General features: G+C 42.0%; 1 protein-coding gene across 2 annotated transcripts in view; it reads left to right on the forward strand.

Moving 5' to 3' along the window:
* The first annotated feature begins 2,282 nt into the window (after positions 1-2,282).
* The window catches only part of PLS1 (plastin 1), a 107,717-nt gene continuing 88,102 nt past the window's right edge, over positions 2,283-21,897 (forward strand). Inside the window, exon 1 of one of the 2 annotated variants that reach the window (XM_033958793.1) lies at positions 2,283-2,359. The gene's annotated coding sequence lies outside the window, so the exon portion shown is untranslated. Of the gene's footprint in view, positions 2,360-3,418; positions 3,571-21,897 lie in introns of those variants that run through there. The other variant, XM_033958792.1, reaches the window with a different exon arrangement.

A 21,897-nucleotide genomic window follows, 5' to 3' on the forward strand; every position in this document is an offset into this window, starting at 1 on the left:
CAGGAAGGCCGAAATCAACAACCGATGAACGATGTGTGAAACTTGTGGCTGATGCTCTTGAACAAGATATTCGTGCGGCGTACGAGGATCTTTCTGAAACCACAGGGATTCCACTGACATCAGTATACCAAATTCTGACAAATGATTTAAAAAAGATAAAAATTTCTTCACGATGGGTCCCCCATTTCTTGACTGCTGAACAGCAGCAGAGACGCCTGGCCAGTGCAACCGTGCGGAAACAAAAATTTGACATTGAAGGTCAGGCGTTCTTGAATTGCATTGTTGCTATTGACGAAACGTGGGTCAGAGACTTTGAGCCGGAGTTGAAATCACAGTCCAACGAGTGGAGAGCCCTATCTTCCCCATGACCAAAAAAATTTTGATGAGCTCAATCAAAAGTCAAACAAATTATGATTTTTGCTTATGATCATGAAGGTATCATCATCATCATCACAGACAAAGTTCCATGTGGAAGAAGTGTCACAGCAGTGTATTATTGTGATTTTTTGCTACAAAATGCACAAAACCTGACCTCAGTTGCTCTTGGCTGGGCCACTCGTTCTTCACAGCAATGCTCAGCTGCACATAGGGAATGTCGTCACTGAAAAACTATGCAAACCACAAACCTCAAATCGTTTTCTCCGATCTAATACACAAAATCTATTAATGGTCCCCTCATTAAAAACAATAGGAACGAGACGCCACGACATCTTCTCAGTTAAGGCACCGCTTGTTTGGAATACCCTTCCTTTGTATATTAGAAATACTAAAGATCTTAGCTCATTTAAAAATAATTTAAAAACATTCCTCTTTAAAGCTGCATTTAACCTCTAAATTCTTATCCTTCCATGTAAATTTTAATTCCAGAATTTTTGTACCCAAATCCTAATGTTCTTAACCTCCCCCCTCCAACCCTCTTTTTCTCCGCACTAGGAATAAAAATTTTGTAACTTTTTCCCTCACGTTTTCTCCACCTTATTCCAGTTTTGTAGTATCTGTCAATATTGTCAGTCTGAAATTGCCCTGTGTTATTTATTGTAGAAATTTTATTAATATTTTTAATGTTTTACTCCAATTGTACATTTTATGTAATTCGCTTAGAAATATTAAGCGAACCATCAAATTTAAATAAAACTTGAAACTTGAAACTTCAAATACGGCTGTGAGGTGTTACCTCATGCTCCCTACAGTCCAGACATGAGTCCACCAGACTTTGACCTTTTTCCAAAGTTGAAACAACCTATGCGTTGACATTGTTTTGCATCTCTGGAAGAGCTTTCTGCTGCCATTACCCGAACCATTTGGCAACTGAACAAAAACAGTGTCTTGGATGGAATAATGAAGCTTTCCGGACATTGGGACTCAGTCATTACAAAGCAGGGAGACTATATTGAAGGATTATATAGAAATACTTGAGAAAAAAAAAATAAACATGTAAATTAAAAAAAATAGTGTGTATTATTTATGAAATGACCCTCGAACAATGACTAGTAATCAGTTACTCTTATGTATTTTCCGTATCTGTCCCTGCAGGCTCACAATCTAACAGTGGTATCTGGGGCAATGGAGGTGACTTGACCTGCTAGCTCTTTCTGCAATGCTCTACTTGAGTTGGCACATTAGGACCCCTTTTCCCTCTGCACATTTCAAGTGCTTTCCTAACCAGAATGGAAAAAGTATGCTATGCTGTAGATATTTAACACACATATCTTCTACCTATTTGAGACATGAAGGATTAATTCAGCTTGTTGGTCTTTTTATCAGGGTAGTGGCTCCATATGGGTTATTTTTGTGTATACCCTAAGCCAGAGTAAAGAGGTCATGGATTTCATATACAGTACTGCTTTTCTGTGATACAACCAAACATATACAACTGCTTTAGATAGATTGTGATCCCACAATCTATGCCAGTGGTTCCCAAACCTGTCCTGGGGGGACCCCCAGCCGGTCAGGTTTTCAAGATATCCCTAATGAATATGCATGAGAGAGATTTGCATATAATGGAAGTGACAGGTATGCAAATCTCTCTCATGCATATTCATTAGGGATATCTTGAAAACCTGACTGGCTGGGGTCCCCCAGGACAGGTTTGGGAACCACTGATCTATGCTCAAGTACCTGAAAGTAAACTGCTTAGACCAGTGGTTCCCAACCCTGTCCTGGAGGACCACCAGGCCAATCGTGTTTTCAGGCTAGCCCTAATGAATATGCATGGAACAGATTTGCATGCCTATCACTTCCAATATATGCAAATCTCTCTCATGCATATTCATTAGGGCTAGCCTGAAAACACGATTGGTCTGGTGGTCCTCCAGGACAGGGTTGGGAACCACTGGCTGTTGGGAACCTCAATTGGCAGGTAGTATATAAATAACTTAAAAATAAAAATATTATCTTATCACTAACATGCTATTTTTGAATGGGTCCTATTTTATGCTATGAGACCTACTCACGTTTTTTTAGCACCAGTCATGGCGGTAACAGCTCCGATGCTCACTATGAGCTGCAAAAAGATTCATAAGGCCTCCCTTACGAATCTTTTTGCCACAGCTGTTAGACAAAGTTCTTAGTGATTCCTTCGTTTCTGATTAATGATGGTATTCCTGCAGAAGGGGCTCATGTCCCTGAAACCAAGCCTGGCTGAACCTCTTCTTGGTGGCTTCTTTGCGAACAGTGGCCCCTGCATTTTGATAATGTTAACTTTGGATAACAGAAAGAACAATAAGTTAATTGTTGCTGTTAAGATTTAAAATTGCTGCAGGGAGGTGTGGAACAGGCGGGAGTGTTGCATTTATATATGGAATAGATTACCATATGGCTCCAGAAAAAGGAGGACGGATTGAGACATCCGGGTTTTACTTCCATTTGTTTCAATAGAAGTAAAGCCCAGATATCTCTATCTGTCCTCCTTACTTCCATTGTTTCAGTAGAAGTAAAACCCAGATATCTCAATCTGTCCTTTTTCTGGAGCTATATGGTAACTCTATTTCCAATACAAAAATGAATCCCTCAGGCTGCTAAAGATACTTAAAAGCCATATAGAAAAAGCAGCATATGCCCACCTAAACAGGTGATAATTACACTTAATAGTGCACTCAAAATAAAATTTATAGACCACCATATATAAAGCTTAACAAATAAAACATAATATGTGTGGTATAAAAATGTTTGCTAAACACTGATAAGGTGATATATTTTTAATGTCCTAACTTAATACAGTACATTTATTGATTATATAATGTGGGAACTAATGCTTCCTTTTTAGGCTTGGAAGTCTGCAATTGAAACATCGCGACCTGATTGAGAATTAACTTTAAATTCTGTAGCTGCCTACTGAACTTAGCTAGCCAGTGTCTTTTTTTCAACCATAGCAACCAGGACAGCTAATTGCGTCATGAATGTTAAATGTTTAGGAACTGCCAATCAAAGCTGCTTAACTCTCCCATCTTGTGCTGTGATTGGTCTATATGGCTGCCTGTCCAGCAGCTGCCTACCTCTGTGTGCAGGTGGCTGGGAAGACAGTTTCATTGAGATTGTGGGCTTGGCAGCTGAAACTGGAGCGGGGATCAGGTACTGTAAGTAGTAAGAAATAAGGGAGTGGGGGAACGAGACTTTGTTGCGTTACACTTTTCCACGGAAGTGCCTTTATCCTTGGCTGATTAGAAAAGTTTTATTTTGCTTATTTCCTCACATGAAGCATGCATTCTCTTTTTTTATTCATGTGTTCTTTCAACTTGGAACATAATGGTTTTTGTGTCCTTTTGACCGTAGCACGGCAATAAATGGCTGATGTGCTGAGAGTTGTTTATCTTCTGGTGGAATATGATCTGGTCTAATGCATTGCTTTACTTGTGCAGAACAGAACAAAGTGTACCCTTTATACAGTAAAAAAAAATTTTTAACAACACATATAACAAATATGTTTTTGCAGAAATGTAAACACTTTAAAATGCTTGAGTCGGATTGTTTAAGAAAACATGTTGAATAATATACTTTGTGTAAATTTCCAGGACTTGTGTTTTTTTGTGGAATGTGTCTGTTTTTGTAGCAAACATGGAAAGGTTGTGAATATCCTCTCAGGTACGGTAATATCGGTTTCTAATGTGAACTCATGGTGGAGCTTCATCTAACTTGTCAGACCTTTGAAAGTTGACACACCTAGTGTTTTATGCCAATTCGTTCAAGCTTGTGTCAAATTTTTTAAAGAGTCTGAGTGTGTTTGTTTTCCACCAGTTTAGGCAAAATATTTTTAATTGTGACCTACATTTTTTGATCTTTTATACTGAACTACAAGACTTTCTGACCCCTCATGCAGACAGACACAGAAACATGGCCCCTGTTGGGTCCATCATTAAAGTAGGATTACCAGGAACTTGAAGGCCCTTTCTGCTTTTCTTGTGTTCCTTATTAAACATTCAGATATTTCCAGAGTTGCAAGTAACAAGAGGATTCACTGGGGATGAAGAGTAATCCCAATTTTTATTCAACAGAATAAATTATTTATTTGTTTAGTCCTACCTTGGTGGTTTTTTTAAATTACAATCTAATAAGATAAGAAACTCAGACAAGACACACAGGGGTCCTTTTACCAAACTGTTCTGAGTACTAGTGTGTGCTTATTGTAGCTTAAAAATGGCTTACTGTGGGGCACACTCAAATGTCCTGTGGTAAGTTCTGGGTTCATGCATGCACACCACAATTTTTTTTTTTTTTTAACCACAGGAGTGTGTCTGGGGGCAGAAAGTGAGTGTTTTTGTAATAATCAATGATTGCAGCTACACTGATGTGTGCTAAGGCCCAGATTCTGTAAATAGTGCCATTATAGTCGGCCGCCTTAAAAATGGCCACTGATGGCATGTCAATTATGCAACGGTGCTGTTTACAGAATTGCGGCTGCGTGAAAGGTAGGTGCCGGAAATGTAGGCCAGGGTTTTAAAGGCCTAATTTCTGGCACCTACCTTTCACAACAATCTCGCCTACGGAGGCAACTTATGATGCCTAATGGCACTTCTATTGTTAACCACGCCTGCAGCGGAGATAGACATTATAAGGTACCTCTATAGGTGGGAAAACGATGACCTTTTTGAAGGTGCCCTTAGGTGCTTCTATTTAAAAAAAAAAAAAAAAAAATTGAATTTAAATCAGTTTATAATTGGCACAGCCAGTGTGCTGATTAAACCAATTAAGTTAGGCAGGGTAGGGCACCATTTTTAGAATCTGGCCCTAAATGATTAGCGCATGAGCCCTTCTATTGCTAAAGTATACACATGGGGCCTGATTCTATAAATAGCACTCTAATCAAAGATGTTTAGTATTGCCTAACTTATGGCCGGATTCACTAACCTGCCCGATCGGGCCCGATCCGGGCAGGTCCGACAAATTCACGAAAGTAAAATATGCAGATGGGGGCGATCGAAGAAATACCCCCATCTGCCTGCATGGATCACGCATGCACAGAACATTGGAGCCGTGATCTTTTTTTTTTTTTTTTTTAGTAGTTTTGAGCCCTGCGAGCCCATAGTTTTAACCATCTTTAAACCCGTGGGTTAAAACCACGGGCTCGCAGGGCGGGGAAGGGCAGGGCAGGGCGGCAGGACTTCGGGGCAGAGAGCAGGATATGCAATCAGAAACCACTGAACAACTGGTCTCCAGCAGTCGCTTTTGGAGTTGATCGGCCAGCCCAGTTGGATTGGATAGATTGTGTAACGAATCGCTGCCTTCCCTACTTTTGAATGTCCCTCCCCTCATTTGCATGCGCGGATCGGAGGATGGTTGGCAGAGAGGTAAGTGAATCGGGCTAGAGGGGAATTTGGTCGCTAAGGGGTCGCAAATCGATTGGTACACGATTGGTTTGCTTTGAATCTAGCCCATAAATTCACACAGAACTTGTTTGTTAATGGGTTAAATGGCGTGGTAATCGATCACGCAATTAAAAACTCATTAAACAATTTTTAAAAAGTATCAATTAAGGTTACACATGGATATTGGTGCGGCGACTCCTTCGATGCTTAACGCCACCTACCTGAAAAGTAGGCATGGTTAGGGATGAAGAATAGCCATGGTTGACTTGGACATTGCTAGTCATTTTAGTTAGGTGCTGGTATATTAGGCCAGGAAAACCCTACCACAAGGACACCCAATGACACCTAAGAGTGACTAGGTGCCGCTAGGTGAGATTCTAAAAAGGATGCCTAGTAATTGATTGACAACTGAGCAGAACGACGCTTACAAGCTAGGCATTGCTAGATGTCACATTTAGAATCAGGCTCTTGGAGGCTCAAAATGTTGCCATTATTTCTCACATTTCAATCAAGGCTTCAAATACAGATAGTGACTATTTGTGATTTTTTTTTTTTCATAAATATAATTCAGTTATTTTCAATATTAAAATGTTGAAAAGTAAAAGTGAAAATTTTTTAATCTAAATGAATTTGAATGTTTATGGAGGATGGGTGAATGATCAGTAGCAAAAGCCTTGGCCATTGGTTCTACGGTTAAATTTTTAAATACTGTAGTTCAAATTCAGCCACTTAATGTTAATGTTTGTACAACATGTGCACATGTATTGTTGTATGGCAGAAAGAGTAAATAATTTCTACCAGAATTGTTCTGCTAAATATATATTACTCCTAATTGTCTATAAAGGATCTTCTTTTGGTTGCCTACTGAACTAGTTCACTATGGAACTAGTTGGCATCTTCCTATTGACACAATTGGACTTGATATACTGAGGAAGACATATTAGAGCAGTGGTGCCCATGTGTATTATATGTTTTCCAATGCCATCTTTACATGTGCAAGATGCATGGAGGGGTATTTTCAAAAATATGTCAAAGCCAGAGACATCCAGCTCATGTCAAAATGGATGTCCAACTCACAAGTATTTTCCAGCGGGAAATAGTCAAGATTTCCTGTTCGATAATACATGAGATGGACGCCCTTGTGCTGAGGATGTCAAGCATGAACAACCATTTTACAAACTGGAATGTCTGGTAGTGCTATAGAAATAATAAATAGTAATAATAGTAGTAGTAGTAGACTCAAAGGCAGAGACATCTGTCTGGCAACATTCTTAGAGGAATGGCCACCCAGACATTCCTGCAGAGCAGAGGAATAGCTTAGTGGGTAGTGCAGTCAATGTTAAACCAAGGTATAGTAAATATTTTTCTGTTTCTGGAGGGCTCGCAATAAAAAAGAGTTAAAGTGGGATCTGAACTTTGGTCCATTGCACTAACCACTAATCTACTCCTCAAACCTGCTGATAGAGCATGGTATCCCATTTCAGTCTCATTGGAGAGGGAGGGGGACAGCAACCACTGGGGTATTAAAGAGGTGTCATGTCTTAATCCCTCCAGTGGTCAGCTGCTCAATCGGAGCATCTTTTTTGTACCCTGGACTTAAGTGAAACGGGTCTAATTTGGTATATTCTTCTTTTTAGACCTGAATGTTTTTCCTCATTTTGGTAATTGCTGTTGGACCTCCTGATTTTGTGCTTTCCCTAGTCCCGCCCAAAACATGCTTATAACACACCTGCCCCCCTTGCAATTTGGATATACTGCAGTGTTAGACATCTCTTTTCTGCCTTTGCAAAACTGGGAGTTGAACATTTCAAACACATAGATGTCAATTTGGGCATTTTGAGATTACTGTATGCTTTGAAAATAAGTGCCATAGGTTTTATGAGGGCATGATCTAGGCATGTTTTGAACAGTTCAGACAGCATACATATACCAAGTCTATAAATGACACCAAAAAAATCTTTGTCAAAAGAGCACACTAAATAAGGTGATATTCTGCTTCATTTGTTTATAGCACTTTGATAGTAGCATTGATGCTTCTATAAGGGTTGAAAATGTGTGGAACAGTCTCCCGGAAGAGGTGGGGGAGACAGACTTTTAAGTCCTAGTTCACACTTGCTGTCTAACACCAGCTCTGGCAGGATACACATTTCAAGTTTGACATATTGTAATCACAAAATAGAAAATAAAATTATTTTTTCTACTTTTTGTTGTCTGGTCATTTTGCTTTTAGTCCCAGTTTCTCTTTCTGACTTTGTCTATCTTCTAATTCTCTTCCAGTGTCTGTCCATTTTTTTTTTTCCCTCTTCTCTCTTGTTCCAGTCCCTGTCTCCAACATATTGATTTTTCCTTTTCAACTTGTCTCCTTTTTTCTTTTCTGCCTCTGTCCACTCAAATCTCGCCCACTTTCTCATCCTTCTCATTTTTAAATTTTCAGCTACCTATCAATTTTCCATCTTCTCTTATTCTGTAGCTCTCCCATTTCCCATCTCACTCCTTTCCCAGCCTCCTATTTCCTTGTATCTCTCCTCCTCTCTCCTCTTGGTCCAGCATTTTGCTCCCTCTCTTTTCTGTTGTTCTTCTTCCCTCCCCTCTTGATGCTGAACAATGAAATGGAAGGAAAAAAGTAGATGCTGCATCTCTCTCTCTCCCTTCCACCCCCAGGCCTAACATTTCTCCCTCCCTTCTATCTCTATCTCCAACTTCCTTTCTCTTCCCAACTGCCCCCCATCCCATCTCTCCCCTTGTCTGCCTGCCTGCCTCCCTCCCTCCCCCCAGGCCCACCATTTCTTCCTTTTTCTTCCCAACGGTTCTCCCTTCAAGTATCTTTTTCCCTCTTTCTCCACACTACCCCAGATCTAGCCTCTCTCCCTCCAGCTTATCTTTCCCTCCAGTGCCGGTCCCAATCTCCTCACAGCCCAGCATGCCTTTCCCTCCAATGCTGGTCCCTCTCTCCTCACAGCCTGGCATGTCTTTCCTTCTGGCGCCAGTCCAATGTCACCGCCAAGCCAAGGAATCTGTCGGCCTCAGCAATTTGGCAGTGTTGTACGTGGCTACCCCTCCTGCTTTTTGCCTGCTGCGATCTGTCTCCAATGATGCGCAACTTCCTGTTTCCGCCTGGGTGGACCATGGCGCATGGAAGACAGGCGTGGGAGCCACGGACAACACTGCCAAATCACCGCCAAAGCCGGCAGACTTTCTGGCATGACGTTGGACTGGCGCGGGAGGGAGGACACGCTGGGCTCTGAGAAGGGGAAGTTCAGGAGCATTGCTGCGGGCCACATAAAAACTAAACTAAACTAAACTAAACCTTAGGTTTATATACCGCGTCATCTCCACGGAAGTGGAGCTCGACACGGTTTACAGGAATTAAAATAGAGAAAGGAACTCCAATGGGAAGGGCTGTTAGATAGGAAGGAAAGAGGGCTTTGAATAATGGGGGATGGGGGGGTGGTTACATTTTGGAGAAGAGCCAGGTTTTCAGATGTTTTCTGAAGTGTTGGAGGGAGGTCGAACTCCGAAGATGGGCGGAGAAGCTGTTCCACAGCTCGGTGATCCTGAAGAGGAGGGATGTTCCAAGTTTTCCTGTATGAGAAATGCCATTTAGAGATGGGAAGGATAGTTTAAATTTCTGAGTGGATCTGGTGGAGTGAGTACTCGAGAGCCAGGATAGTGGAAAGAGGGGAGGAAGGATGCCGTGAAGAGATTTGAAGGTGAGACAGGCGCACTTGTAGCGAACCCTGAGGGTGATTGGGAGCCAGTGAAGTTTAGACAGAAGCGGGGAGACATGGTCGAATTTGCCCTTTGTGAAGATTAGTTTAGCCGCGGTATTTTGAATCCGTTGGAGTCTGAGGAGACTTTTCTTTGTTAGGCTTAGGTAGATGGAGTTGCAGTAATCAAGTCTGGATAAGATGATGGATTGGACTAGGACAGCGAAGTGTTGTTGGTGGAAGCAGGATCTGACTTTTCTTAGCATATGAAGATTGAAAAAGCATTTTTTTACTAGGGAGTTGATGTGGTCGTTAAAGGACAGTGTAGAGTCGATGATGATTCCCAGAACTTTGCTAGAGTGCTCAAGCTGCAAGTTGGTGCCAGAGGGAAGTGGGATGTGGGAGGGTAGCTGATCCAGTTTCGGGCCGAGCCAAAGTAGTTTTGTTTTGGTCTCATTTAGCTTCATTTGAACGGTGAGGGCCCAGGATTGGAGATTTGTTATACAAGATGAGATGTTATCAGAGAGGTTGGTGAGGTTAGAGTCGGTCTCTAGAAGTATAAGGATGTCATCGGCGTAGGTGTAAAGTGTTTCAGAGGTGGATAGTTGGAGGAGTTTCAGGGAGGACATATAAACATTGAAAAGAATCGGGGATAGAGGTGAACCCTGAGGGACTCCGCAGATCGGTTTCCAAGGGGAGGATGAGGTACCATTCGTGCTAACGAGGTAGGAGCGGGAACGTAAGAATTTTGAGAACCAGTCTAGGACTGTGGAACTTATGCCAATTTCAGAAAGTTGGAGGATTAGTATGTCATGGTGGACAATGTCGAAAGCTGCGGAGAGGTCAAATTGAAGAAGAACAGCAAACTTATTGCGTGAGTGGAGTTGTTGGACTTTTGAAATTAAAGAGGCTAAGAGGGATTCCGTGCTGTAGTTGGGTCTGAATCCATGTTGGTAGGGTAGGAGAATGGAGAATCTCTCAAGATAGGATGAGAGTTGGGTGGCTATGATGGACTCCAGCATTTTGGTCAGGAGAGGGATGTTAGCTATTGGGCGATAGCTGGAAGGAGTGGAGGGGTCCAGATCAGCTTTTTTCAAAAGAGGGGATAGGGAAATGTGTCCCATTTCTGTAGTAAATAGGCCTGAGAGCAGGGCGGAATTTAGAAGTTTGGTAAGAGATGAGATGGCCTGTGCTGGAATGTTCTCGTATAAGTAGGAGGGGAAAGGATCCAAAATACAGGCGCAGGATTTTAACTTGAGGCAGAGTTTAGAGACCTGGGAATCAGAAACGAGCTCGAAGGCGGTCCAGAATCTATCGGCTGGAATGTGATTGGTCTCGGTTAGATTAGGGTTGGAGGTAGTGAGCACCAGAGAGTTGTAGGCGGGTGGATTCAGCAGGCTGGATTCAGCAGGCTGGATTCAGCCCCCGGGCCTTATGTTTGATACATGTGCTCTAAAGGAAAGAAGCCACCTACATTGCCTTTTAGAATACTAGCATAGCAAGCAAATTTGTATGTATATTTTAGGCAGGACCATCTAACACCAAGTGTAGAACTGGTGCTAATGCTTGCACCTAGATAGCTTAAAATGTATGTTTAATTGTACAACAGCAGCAAAAGAGACAGTCAGTTCTGCGCATGGAACATCCAATAGAAAAGAGCAGAACAAGCCTGGTCTTCAAAATCCGTTTTTATTGCAACCAATAGTGTATTTATGTATTTTGATATTATATATTTTAGGACTCCTGATGCAGGCGTGTTAGCGGAAACATGTTGCACGTCTAGTCCATAACTTAAACATATGATTTTATGACTTATTGATTGATTTGTTCATATGCTGCACTGTTGGTTGCAATAAAAATGGGTTTTGAAGATGAGGCTCATTCTGCTCTGTTTAACTTTGTACCCTGTTCACACTACACCCAGCTCCACCCATATGTATGCCCACCTTCAAACTACACGCTATAGCATTTGGGTACTATTTTATAGCATAGCATGTGGTCAAAATATTGCCATTTACGTGCATAAGTATACACATTTGAACTTATATGCAGTATTCTAATCCATTTCATACATTCATGGCACTAAGATGATGATGCCCTCCTGATAGAATTCCCTCCCATGTGATCAATTTAAAATATAAGTTGGCAATACCAACAATCTATTATTGAAGTTGCATTCTGTCGAGTAATGTTTTCTGACACACCTGTAGTCAGCTCCTCCATTAACTGGGTTGATAGAAATTACAAATAATTTGCACAATGTGGTTTATGCACTTCTCCAAGCAAAACTTCCCTGGTTGCTAAGAGAGCTCTTTTGTAGGCAACTCTTTTCTAAAACTCTTTTGTAAGGAAAGCCTATGAAGTTGAAGCAAACACCTATTGTGTGCTTTCTGAATGTAATTGGATTCAGTGGCAGGTGTAATGAGCATTTTTCCATAGGTACAAAATGGTAAAAGCTCTTTAGTAGATAAGGTCCTTAGTAATATAAATTACCTTGTTATTGGATATTCATCTAAGCTCAGTTTTTTCCATTTGGTTTACATCAGTGCTCTCAAACTTTTTTAGCTATGGCACACTAAACAGAGCAAATGTTTTTTGCGGGGCATTATAATTGAAATTATAAAATTGCAAAACCCAAAAAATTAAATTTGAGAGTTATTTATTTAAAGTTCTTTAAGCTATGTATGGGTAATTGTAACACAAAAAGGAACCAACAAAACCAGCAGTGAAGATGCAAAACAAAAAAACTAAACTGCAGGGAAATGTACAAGGTGTAGGAATTTATTAAAATGACAAAAATCTTAAAAACATATGATATATATAAAACATAGACATGAGCTACAGTAATTATATCCAAGGAACTGGTCCCAATTGTAACAACAGTGAAACTGAAGTAGATAGGATAGAATTGCAAATCAATACTATGGGCTCCTTTTACTAAGCTGCGCTAGCGGATTTAGCACGCATTTAGCGCACGCTGCAGTGCCGCACGCGCGCTAGACGCTAACGCCTCCATTGAGCTGACGTTATTTTTTCCGTGTAGCGCGGGGGAAGGGGCAGAGCGTGGTAAAATGCTACCTCAGCTTAGTAAAAGGAGCCCTATGGTTTTCTTGATTTTGAGTGCAAATTAACTCAAAATATGTCTCCACAGTCGTCAAGCAAACACACATTTCATCATCCATCATCTGAAGTCATTCTCTTTTTTTTTTTTTTTTTTTTTTTTTAATTTAATTTCTGTCAGAGCTGAAAATCCAAGTTCGCAAAGATAAGAAGATCCAAACGGTAACAAAGCCTTGATTGCTTTGTTTCTCAAGATAGGATAACTAACGCATAAAAAATGAAACTAAAATGACTTGCTGTTAGTTTTCAAGGACCAACCACGTCAAAGAATGATGCTTGTCTGGTCAGTTGTATCTTTATATACACAAATGCTCATAACATTGACAGACTCTTGCATGCATGACGTACATGTTATCTATTCTATTCTTATGAAGGGAATTTTTAAAAACAAAGTAAAATTCTGGAATCTCTTGTGGCACACCCAGAATCTCTATTTTTTTTCAGCTAAGCTATTCAAAACATTTTTTCTAGAAGTCAATGACATTTGCAATATTGATTTCTAAAGTAATATGCAATAACACTGCACAACAATTTTTTGGTTAAGTCTTGATTCCTGAAAAGTTTTTGGTGATTATGACAGGTACCAACTTGGTATGCTCAAATATGGTTTTGGTTTTACTGCATCACGTAAGAACTATGAGAAATAGACATTTTTATGTTTACTGACAATAAAATATATAGTCAAGTTTACGTTTCGCACAAACGACTAAATGAAACAGAATTAAAAGTGTTTTGCTCCCGAGTTTCTTTTATATTCAGTGTCTGGTGCATCACGTTGTAGCATCCAACAATAGTCGGCAAGCATTGACGGATTCCAATTGCCCTGGTATCGTTTCTCCATCGTAGCTATGTCTTGATGAAACCTTTCACCGTGCTCGTCACTCACAGCACCGAGATTTGCGGGGAAGAAGTCCAAGTGTGAATGGAGGAAATGAATCTTGAGTGACATATTGCACTTCATTCTCTTGTATGCTTTGAGAAGTTTGTCTACCAGCTGAATGTAGTTTGGGGCTCTGTAATTGCCCAGAAAATTGTCAACAACGTCTTTCAAGGCTTTCCAGCCAATTTTTTCCGGCCCAACTAACAGATCTTCAAATCGCTTGTCACTCATAACATGTCTGATCTGGGGGCCAACAAAAATACCCTCTTTGATCTTGGCATCAGTTATTCTTGGGAACATCTGTCTTAAATAACGAAAACCTTCCCCTTCCTTGTTCATTGCTTTCACAAAATTCTTCATGAGTCCCAGTTTAATGTGAAGAGGAGGCAAAAATATCTTTGTCGGGTCAACAAGCGATTCATGTGCTACATTTTTCTGTCCTGGAACTAACTTTTTACGGAGTGGCCAGTTCTTTCTAGAATAGTGCGACTCTCTGTCTCGGCTGTCCCATTCGCAGATGAAACAGCAGTACTTTGTATAGCCAAGCTGCAGTCCTAGTAACAGAGCAACGACTTTGAGGTCTCCACAGATATTCCAGTTATACCTGGTATACTGGACATACTTTAGTAACATTTCCATATTCTCATATGTTTCTTTCATATGTGCTGCATAGCCAACAGGTACTGAAGGATAAATGTTGCCATTGTGCAACAGAACAGCTTTCAGGCTTAACATTGACGAATCAATGAAAAGACGCCACTCTTCCGGGTTGTGATCACAACCAAAGACCGAGAACAATCCTTCAATGTCACAACAGAAACAGAGACTGTCGACTTGTGCAAAAAATTTGGTTATATCATGATGCCGGTCTCGAAACACAGAAATTTTCGTACCTGGTGATAGCAAACACCATTCCTGCAGTCTCGAACCTAGCAGCTCAGCTTTTGCTTTTGACAGACCCAAATCTCTGACCAAATCGTTCAATTCGGACTGTGTTATCAGATGTGGATCGCCTGATGAGGATGGTTCAAAATCCGGGTCAATGTCACTGTTAGAACCCTGCACTGCAGTTTCTTCATCTGGTTCGTCTAAGGTCCAATCCTCTGGTGGTTTCGGAACTGGAAGACTGTCATCATGTGGCATGGGTCTCATTGCTGAAGGCAGATTAGGATATTCAATTGACTTCTTGTTTTTGGCAGAGAAACCAGACACATTAGTCAAACAGAAATAACAGTCCGTCACATGGTCTTTCTGTTCTCGCCATATCATCGGAACAGCAAATGGCATCGTCTTTCGAGTACCTCTGAGCCAGGCTCTCAGACTAACAGCACATGTCGCACAGCAAATGTGAGGCGCCCATTGCTTGTCTTGATCACCTATTTTGCAGCCAAAATACAGATGATAGGCTTTCTTTACAAGGGCAGTCATCGAACGTCTCTGAGGCGTAAGTGTATATTCCCCACAGATATAGCAGAATGTGTCGCGGCTGTTACGACACCGACGAGACATATTGCCCGACACCAAAACGTCTATAGCATCAAGCTTACTTACTGTTATATTGCTACAGCTACTATACTACTATACTTTACTATACTGATACTATATACACACACGGACTATCTATATTAACCAAATGAGCAGGATCGGTGTATGGAAGCCACCATTATAGCATGGTGAGACAGCGCAAGCTCGTTCAGACCTGCCCAGACATGCCCAGGATGTCATCTTCCATAAAACAGCTTCCAACCTGGCTAGATTTTATGCATGGACATACCCAGGCGGCACAAACCGTTGTTGATAAGACACTTATGGGAGAAAAAATTGTTTGCATCCAAATATAAGAAAAAATCACGACAAAATTGAAGATTTCTCTGAAATGGTACGTGATGGGTAATTTTTGATGTAATATTCATGATCAGCACCCAAAATTCTATAAGAAACACCCAGCAGTGTTCAGGAAGCAAAAACTTTGTTGTGCAGTGTAATTGGATAGGGAGACCTTATACTTAGGGGTGTTACCCCAATTAGTCTTCAGGTCTCTGAGCATACATTTTCATAGATATATTGCACATTGTGAAAAGTGTTTCAGTTCATAGATTTCTGGGTTTTCTTTTGTGATTATAAGTATTTTCCCAGACTTCATCTTCAAGTGAATTTTTTCACATATTCTTTTTTTTCCCCTTATGTAATTGACTGAAGATGGTAATTGATCATGCCAGTTTTCAGTCAATGAAAAAAAATTAAAATGAGTAATTAAGAGTTTGGCGCTGAACTCTCAGGATACCTAGTGATGCCTAAGTGGAAGTGCCCTTCGACGCCTACTCTGAAAAGTAGGCATGGTTAGGGATGGAGAATAGGCGTGGTTGACTTAGGTGTTGCTAGGCATTGTGGTTAAGCTCATTAGCCAATCTATTTGCATGCACAAAGGTCTAGATTCACTTAGCAAACCGATCGTGTACCAATCGGTTTGCGACCCCTTAGCAACCAAATTCCCCTCCAGCCCGATTCACTTACCTCTCTGCCGACCATCCTCCAATCCGCGTAGCAAATGAGGGGAGGAACATTCAAAAGTAGGGAAGGCAGCAATTCACTACACAATCAATCCAATCCGACTGGGCTGGCCAATCAATTCCAAAAGCCACTGCTGGGGACCAGTCGTTCAGTGGTTTCCGACTGCATATCCTGCTCTCTGCCCCAACTCAAGCACAAATCTCCTGTTCTCTACCCTGAAGTCCTGCCGCCCTGCACTGCCCTTCCCCGCCCTGCGAGCCCGTGGTTTTAACCCGCGGGTTTAAAGTAGTTTAAAACCACGGGCTCGCAGGGTTCAAAACTACTAAAAAAAAAGATTGCGGCTCCGATGGGCATGCGCAGACCATCTACAGATGGTCTGTGCATGCGCACAGATCGCATATCCATGATCCATACAGGTAGATGGGGACATTCCTCCGATCGCCTCCATCTGCATATTTTACTTTCGAGAATTTGTCGGACCTGCCCGGGTCGATCAGGCAGGTTAGTGAATCTGGCCCAAAGTTGGGCACAGAAATTCGGGCATGATATATAGAATTGTAAAGATAATCCGCCCCTCTTGTAGTCCAGGATCGCCTTCAGTCCTGTCAACCTTTTCAACTTTCCCCTCCTTTTGTTCTAACCTTAGATGTCGTCTTCTTTATTTATTGTAGTTCTTCCCTTTTCCCTCTTGTTTTAGTCTGTCAGTTTTTCGTAAGTCATTTTTTTGTCTTTTTAAATTACATGACTCCCCCGATATTTTATTGTACTTTGCCTAGAAATCATGATAAGCAATTAATCAAATTTTAATAAACTTGAAACTTTTAATAGTAAGACTAACCTGGATGGTGAGTGGGAGTGCTATACACTGCCATGTGGAAGACCTGTGTTTGAATCCTCACCCAAGCTGCTTCTCTCTAGACAATTGAGGCAGAGGATGCTCTAGGCCAGTGTTCTTCAACCACCGGTCCATTGACCGGTGTCAGTCCGCATAAATTTTCTGCCGGTCCACAGGGCCTAAATGTCCATCGGGTCCAAGACAGCGTTCTTCAGCTGCCGGTCCACGGTGTGATCAATGCAGCGTCTTCGGGCCAGCTCCCTGAGTGCTGCAGTGCACAAAGCCATTGGAAAAGGCTTCTATGCGTGGCCTGTGTCTGATCCGGAGGCCTTCTCTCTGACGTTGCAATATCAGAGGGAAGGCTTCCAGATGAGGCACGGGACGCTGCCCACAGCTTTGTGCATTGTAACACTCAGGGAGGCGGCCCGAAGACACTGCGTTGATCGCACAGTGGACCAGCCCAAAGATAACACCAGGGGACAGGCCAGAAGGCAAGGCACATGGAGGGAGAGAGACAACGGAAGAGGAAATGCTTTTATTGTTTTTTTATTTAGTGATTGATTTGTCTGTTCAGGAAGAAATGCATTTGTTTCTTTTCCTCTGGGATTGTACTGCTTGCAGAGTCTTGCACCTTAGGGTTTGTTTGTGAATATTAGTATTTTTAGTTTTTGCATTTGCATGGGGTTATCTGTTTTCCGGTAGGAATGAATGTTTAAAAGCATACAGTGTGCTTTGTGTATTTTAATTTTGTGGTTAACCATTATGTGTTAATACAATTATATTGTGTGTATATATGAAAAATGAATGGAAAAAATGGTGTTACAATTAGTACTGTTATAGGGGCGGGGCCTGGGGCAGAGATTGAGTGGAGATGGGCACAACTTAGCCCAGTGTTCTTTAACTGCCGGTCTGCAGACTGATGCCGGTCCACAAAATAATTATTTTGTTTCTGCCGGTCCATAGGTGTCAAAAGGTTGAGGAACACTGCTCTAGGCCAAGGTTGTATATTCACTGCAGAGGAATCTCAACCATTGCAGAACAGTGCCATTTAGGACCATCCCTGCAACAGTTTAACTAAGTAGGTGAAGGGATATACAATAAAGGAAAACCCACAAGTACCTTTTAGTTAATAAACAAAAATATAAAACAGTAGCCCAGTAGAGCCTGGTTCTCATTGAGCTGGAAGTGCAAAAGGGCAGGAAGATACTGTCAATTTGAAAAAATTCCTAATATTACAAATGTAATCTATAAATCAGTGCCTTCATTTAGTTATTTGGATTTTATTAACTACCTTTGTGAAGTGATTCACCCAAGGCGGCATACAGCCAGATTTTAAAATCAGGTAATCTAAGTATTTTCCCTATCTGTCCCGGCAGGCTCACAATCTAATTATGGTACCTGGGGCAATGGAGGAGAATAACTTGCCTAAAGTCACAAAGAGCAGCGTTGGAATCAAACCCACAACCTCATGGTGCTGAGGCAGCAGCTCTATCCACTAGGCCACTCCTCACCAATGGGTGCCAATTCTATAACGGCATCTGTGCACCAAGATGCCATTTATAGAATACTCAGGGCAGGATTAATCCTAGACACACAAGTACACTGGGCCCCACTCCCACCCTACCCACAGCTCTGCCTCCACCCCTATCTGGCTATGCTACTGAACAATTCAAAGCTAACTATCCCAGTTAATACATTCCAAAATAAAATGCCTTTTCTTCTGTCTTTGTTGGACATTTTATTTTTACATCATGTTGGTCCCAGTTTCTCTTCTGCCTTTCTGTGTCTTCTACTAATTCTCTTTCCAGTGTCTACTATCCATTTGGCTTTTCTCATCTCTCCTGGCTTGTTTCGCTACACCTGTTTCTGATATACTGTTTATTCCCTTTTAGTGTTTTCCTTATTTTTTTTTTCTTTTCTCTCCTTTCCATTCAAATTTCATGCTCTTTCTCACCTTTCGTTTTATGTTTCAACTTTTATCTATTTTTCTCATGCTCTAGCTCTCCCATTTCCAATCTCACTCCTTCCCTACCCTCCTGTTCCCTATCTTTTCTCTATACCTCATCACATTTCTACCTTTTATAATCACTATCCTCCTGTCATTCTTCTCCTTGCCACCTCTCCCCTTATTCTCTCCCACATGTTTTTCACCATTTCCAGTATCTCTTATCCCTCCACTCTTAGCTCCACATCTCCTCTCCCTTCCTCTGCACTATCCTCTTGGCCCATCTCTCTTTCCTCTCCCTACCATGGTCCATCTCTCCTCTTTCTCCCCCATTCAGTTCTGCTCCTTCTTTCCTGCTGTTTTTCCCTACTCCTGCCCCATTATCCAAAATAGCTCCCTCCCTCCTCATCAAACATTTCTATCTCTCTTCCCTCCTTGTCCAGCATTTCTCCCTCCCTCCTTCCCATCCACAAGACCAACATGCTTTTGTTTCCTGATTGCAGCTCATTCAGCATCTCTTTCATCCCCTCTGCATCTTGTATATGTCTACCATCACTCTTTCTCTCCCCTTTCTGGTCTGGATCACACTCTCTTCCTCTCTACCATCTCCAACCCCACTTGTGGGTCAAGCATCCATATCCCCTCAAAACCCCCCCCCCCCCACCACACACACACACGCACACACACACACACACACACACACAGCCAACCACTTATCTCACTTGTACCCAGAATCCCTTCCCTGCTGCCCATGGTCTGGCATCTCTGTCTCCCTCTCTCCATGTCAAGGATCTCTTCCTTCCTTCCCACCACTCCTTTCTGGTCTGAGAAACTCTCTTCCTCTCTCAACTTTTCCAGCATTCATGTCCCCTCACCCTATCCCACCCCACCCTATCACCTCTCTCACTTTCATCTGTTCCTCCCCACCCTCTTTTCTGGTCTGGGTCTCTTTCTCTTCCCCCCCTCCCCACTTATGGGTCCAGCTCCATCTCCCCTTCATCCTGCGGGTCTAGAATCCATGTCCCTTCCTCCCTCCCCACACTTTTGGTCCACCATCCATGTTCCCTCCTGTCCCCCCCCTGCAATTGTGATCCATGGTCCATGCCCCTTCCCCTTCTGCAGGTCAGCCCTCTTTCACTCTGACCGCCCTCCCAACCGTGGCATCTCCCTGCCATCCTGCTTCTGACCCAACAGCCTCCCTCCCTCCCCCACATCGGTCTGGTCTCCAATCAACCCCCCTTACTGTCTGGGGCTAGTATCTTACACATAGACCCTCCCAAAACAGCGGTGGCGGCTGGTCAGTGGAGGCAGTGCTGTAAACAGGCTGCTTGCAGCCAGCCATGCCAGGGCTTTTCCTCTGCTGCATCAGACGTCCCGATGCAGTGGGGGGGGGGGGGGAAAGCCCTCTTTCAGCTGGGTTTCTGGTATTTTCTTATTGTAGTATACTTTCAAGAGTACAACAGGACACTGCACACATGCAGCAGCCTAAACTAAACCTAGGCGGAGAACCTGTTGAATGAAGCATGTTAAGAGAACAAGGTAAAAGTGATACAGCTGCTCTGAATGCCGGGGAGTGAAGAGTTGTTCAGAATGTTTTAACAGTGGGAGAGATAACTTCAGTCTCTGACAGCAGGATTGTTATTTGGCTATAACTGGACCCACCCTTGTTTGTTTTTAACATGCAATGTGGTGGAGACATTATTATTTATTTATTATACAAAGAAGAATCGTGGAAAAACTAAAGCAAGTTTAATTCCATGACTTTTACCTGGACTTCTGTACAGTGTCCTCACAGCCAATTATGTCTTCTGAATTCGGCTTACTTTTTCAGATTTGTAATGAGTGATCACAACTAATTTTGACCTTTCCACCTAATCATTTTTTTGTGAAAATGCACAGTGTTGACAGTTCCTTAGATTCCTGTGTAGGTTAGACCTCCTGCTAAAAAAGGTGGGTTTAAATTTGGTCCGGACTGCTTCCACAGTTGCATAGCTTCCACTATTTGACACCTTTAAGACTTTTTTTGAGGGAAATTCTATAAAAGGTGCCGAAAGATAGGTGCTAAATGGTGCCTAAGTTAGACAACTAACTTCATCAGTATATTGGCTTCAATTATGAGCTTTAATAAGCTCATAATTGAAAAAAATTTAAAATGAATTGGGCGATAAGCGTCTATCTTATGGCGTCTAATGGTGCCTAACTCCAAAGTAGGTGTGTTTAGGGGCGGAGAAGGACTTAGGCACCATTAGGCACAATTTTCTAAAGTATTTAGTCACCTATAATGTAGGTTTTTAAAACCCTGGCCTACATTGTAGGCACCTAATAAGCACCTAAGTTTTAGTTAGGCATGATTCTGTAATGGGCACCTAAGTATGACTGGCATGAATAAGGGACCTAATTTTATACACCTATCTTTTTAGGCACCCAGGTACAATAGATGGAGTGTGAGCCCACCAGGACAGATGGGGATAAATGCTTGAGTACCTGCATGTAAACCACTTGGGCTATAAGTCAGGGGTGTGAAACTCAATCACATAAGGGGCTGAAATCTAAAAGACTAAGTCACGGGCCAAATTTTTTATTAAGATACTTAGGGGTCCTTTTATTAAGATATGCTAACCGATTTAGCGTGCACTAAATGCGCACCTTAATAAAAGGAGCCCTTAGTCTTAGTAGAAGTATAGGGTTACAACCTCTCCAACCCCAGGCTGGCTCTGTGATGTAAATAAAAATCTTTTCCTCTCTCTTTTAGGTCCTAGTTCATGCCTGCTGTCTAACACCACCTCTGGCAGGATTCACATTTCAAATCTGACACATTGTAATCACAAAGCAGAAAATAAAATTATTTTTTCTACCTTTTTGTTATCTGGTCATTATCAAATCATGTTGGCTGATAACTCGCTTTCCAGGGTCTCCTTTCTTCTTCCCTTCTGTTTCCCTTCCCTCCTCCAGATGTCTGGCATCTTTCCTTTTGGCCTGAGATTTGGCCCTCTTTTCCTTTCCTCCCTCCATCCCAGATTCCTGCTCTCACATTAAAACAGCCTATATAGGATCGCCGGTCAGCTGTAGTGATCCTAGCAGGTTGCCGTCGGCCTCTG

This window comes from Geotrypetes seraphini, chromosome 9 (genome assembly GCF_902459505.1).
Source record: "Geotrypetes seraphini chromosome 9, aGeoSer1.1, whole genome shotgun sequence".
In the NCBI taxonomy this organism is placed as follows: Eukaryota; Metazoa; Chordata; class Amphibia; order Gymnophiona; family Dermophiidae; genus Geotrypetes; species Geotrypetes seraphini.